The sequence below is a fragment of the Chrysochloris asiatica genome, unplaced genomic scaffold (assembly GCF_000296735.1).
Source record: "Chrysochloris asiatica unplaced genomic scaffold, ChrAsi1.0 scaffold00052, whole genome shotgun sequence".
Lineage (NCBI taxonomy): Eukaryota > Metazoa > Chordata > Mammalia > Afrosoricida > Chrysochloridae > Chrysochloris > Chrysochloris asiatica.
Genome location: NW_006408570.1, coordinates 5,546,986 through 5,550,912, shown reverse-complemented (window position 1 = coordinate 5,550,912; position 3,927 = coordinate 5,546,986). Strand labels below are relative to the sequence as shown.

Genomic DNA, 3,927 nt, shown 5'->3' with positions numbered 1-3,927 from the left:
TTAGAAGAATAAACCTTTTAAACTGTTCCCTCAACATTTTAGGGGAAAAAGTTGGATTTTAAAATAAAAGTGTCTGATAGTTTTTAAACTATTTTATAAAATAAACATGTTAGAATTCACCTTTGAATTCCTACAAATAGTGCAACAGAATAAAAATATTATGTTTGACTTTGCCTTTCAGTCAATCAAAAGTCTTTCTGTTTTTTGACCTAAAACAATCAAAATGTAGTAGACTGTGGATATTTACCAGAGCTCCTCATTTTCTCAAGGTCTTCACCTGTTTCTGGACTGCTCATTGTGGATGCTTTTTCTTAGTTACTACTACCTGTATCTGTTTTAGATTTTGTTTTTTTTCTAACTCTAGGAGCCATGATTTCTTGAATTTGCATCCATCAGCCACATCTAATGCTTTACGCTTCATTATAGGCTGTGTGCAAGTTTGACTGGCTTCATGAACATCATCAGTGTATTCTACCACTAAGGTTAGTTTGTCAACCATTTCAAGATGGTGGGTGGTGTTACAGCAAGTTTTAGAAACGTGTCTGTTTTTCAGAGAGAGAACACATGAATGAAGAAGTTCAGAATCTGGAAATAATATCCTTAAAGCCTGACAAAGGAAAAATGTTTTCCTGGGGTTCTTCTGGGTTATTCCTCTCTCCTAAACAAAAATAATAAGGAGCTCTGGTAGCGTAGTGGTTACGAATCGGGCTGCGAACCTTAAGGTCAGCGGTTCGAAACTACCAGCTGCTCCGTGGGAGAACGATGAGGCTTTCTACTCCCGTAAAGATTTACACCCTCGGAAACCCTGTACAGGGTCGCTATGGGTCGGAACCGACTCGACGGCACTTAACAACAACAAACAAAAATAATAGTTCAAAATACAATATTTGCTCCACAAGCTTTTATAATTTAGTTGTTAGTGAACTTTAAAAAGATTTTAACCTAAACCATTGTATCAAATTATTTACAATTTAAAAAATGTGAACCTAAAATTCTAATGTATAATTTTTTTATTAGTAGGCTTTTGTACTATACTCATTTTTGGTTTCACTCAAATTTTGTGAAATCACAATATTCTTAAAGATAATGAAGTTGTGTTTTTTAATACTAATGATATGGAATAACTTTTGTAATACCATGTTATTCAGTGTGGTTTAAGAATATAAATAAAATGACTCCTTTTAACCTTAAGGTGGACATATTCATTGTTGTTATTGTTGGCTCACACATGAATTCAAATCAGAATAGTTTGAAAGCATAGAAAATACTGGTGTGTCTTACTTGAATCTGCGCTTGTTTTCTTTTGATTTCTTGTTTTAATGTTTACATTTTTTAGAAGTTTCTCTACTGCTCTCTCACTGCTTTCTACTTCTTTACATACACTCAGTTCCTCTTGTAACAAAGCATACATTTCATTGATCTTATGTACCTCCTTTAAAGATGCATCTTCTTTAAAAATCTCAGAGCTGTGTGCTTTTACTGCTCGGGTGAATCCCATGGGCGTACATAAACATGATGCAGTTTTGTAACCCAGCTGTTCAGACATACCCAGATTGGCAACCACTAAAGGTACTCTGTGAAAAAGTCCTTCTTGAGGTTTATGTAATAAGGCATGTTCCAACCGATGAGTAGAGCAGCTTTCTGTTATTATATTTGGTGTTAGTAGCACAAAAACAAGCTCCTGATTTGAAAGATGCTTTACTAAGTTTTTGTGACGCAGTCTCTCTCTGGATGTCATAATCTGATCTGAATGAAGTTGGAATTTGTACCAACCGATCACATTCTAACATTTGATATTTTCTTCAGTGTTTGCTCATGTACTTCACCTAGAGAATTATAAAATCTAAAAAGCTGATAGCATGGAATATACTCCTCAATATCGTGTGCCAATTGGTGTTGAGGTGCTGGAAGGAATGAGACGAACACAAAACCTGAGAGCACCACCGACCCGCTCTTACACTCCATGAGTCACACGAGGGGGCAGAGAGCTTGTCCATTGCTTTTTATGTTAATGTTGGTCTCCAACAAGATTTTAAACATTAAAAAGGCTGCATACTAATGCAGGTCACAATCAGATAACAGATGATTAATAGCTCAGAGTAGAGTTTACGTAACAGGGCTATTTCCCAACACAGTCCCTCTATCTTATTTCATTTTATGGCTTCATTTAACATCCGGAAGGGAAAGTTGTTTTTGTTGTTAAGTGTCGTCCAGTTGGTTCCGACTACAGTGACCCTCAATAAGGTTTCCAAGGAGCAGCTGATGAGTTTGAACTGCTGCTGACCTTGTGGTCTAGTGCTTTATCCTACAGCGCCACACTAGGGCTCCGAAGAGAAAGTAGGTCTCAGTAAATCATGATACCAGCATTCACAGCGGTCCGGGCCTGTCAGATTTGGAAATCAACCAACCAATCAAAAGCTTGATGTTAAGTAGAAAAATGCTTGGATTAAAGATCTCTTTAATCCTAGACAGATCTGGTTTAAGAAAATAACACAAAATTTCCATCAATTAATTCGGTCCATTTTAATAAAGTATATAGGAGTTTACAACTCAATTATCCATAAAAACTATCAGATACATGAGATAAATCACACAGAGTGCAATAACATAAATCCAATAGTCTGCAGATCAGAGGTATCGCACAAACTGTACAGACTGACTTTTAAATGTCCTCTTCCCTTCCTTCCCCTCATTCACAGCCCTGGAGATTGTGTGCACACATTGTTTCATGAGGCCTGACGACCTCAATGCTCCTTAATGAGTATTATGGGCTGACCTTCTCATTCAGGGAGTTTGTCTCTTCTCCACAAAATGATCATGGTCCTTGGCCTTTATCATTTGTTTTTCAACCTAACAATGACTTTAAATGTTCCCTCAGTCCAAGTAATATCTTGCAGGCCTTGTGTCCTGGTCACTACTGCCTTCCCAACAACACACATGTGCCAAGGGCCAAGGACAAGCCTAGTGAGTTTCATCCTTAGGGACAAGACGAGCATGCTTATTGTGGAAACGAGGCTAAGGCAATGGCTGATTTCCCCTCAGTTTTATTGAGAACGACTCCAGTTCTAATTTGGAGAGTTATTAGCAAAGGGAACTGAATTTACTTGTGCCAAATACCAACTGTGACCTCTTGGTATTCTTTGGATGTCTTTATTTGGAGATCTTGAATTATTACCCTGGAAAGAAAGCATGAGGATGGACACGAACAAGCGGACACATACACACACAGACACTCCATCCATTCAAGCAGGAGTCTTTGGTAGACTCAAAAAATGTAACTGACTTACCCCTTCAGAGGCCTGCATTGTCCGTCCCCACCCCGCAAGATCTGCACCCTATCCTAATTGACAATTCTGTAATTCCCTGTCAAAAGAAATCAAGTGGATCCCTTTAACATGGCCATATGGTTCTATTAAAAGGCAGTAAAAATCACATTGACTTTGATTTCAAAAACACAACTTTGTTAACATATAACTCAAAACTGTGCCAGGCACACTTAGAGATTGTGGGGGTATAGGAATTATAAATTATGGGAACACAGGGTTACCCATCAGAGTGCTGGGTTAGGATTTAGCCATTCTTACTATCACTGAGCCACTCACACGTAAATGAGCCCGTGTTCTAGGGTCTCCAGGGCCGGAGAACAAGGTGAAACGCTGTCTCTGGGTTGTGTATCCACTGAGTGAGGCTGGGCTCCTGCCATCCTTCCATCAGCCTTTCTTCTAGTCTTCAAGAAATGGAGAAGGTGAGTCATTGCATTCTTATTTGGAACTATTCCAATGTGATGAGATTGTCACAGGTTGGGCTAGAATTTATGAAAATCTGCTTACAGGAAACAGGAAATTATCATGATCATTCAACCCCATGGCTAATTATCCACTGTATTGGTGTGATCATAAAAGAGAATGCCAAGTGACGAAATGAAGT

At 38.4% G+C, this 3,927-nt stretch overlaps 1 pseudogene; it reads right to left on the bottom strand.

Moving 5' to 3' along the window:
• Positions 1–218: 218 nt before the first annotated feature.
• LOC102819619 lies at positions 219–1,875 on the bottom strand (annotated as a pseudogene).
• Positions 1,876–3,927: the final 2,052 nt, after the last annotated feature.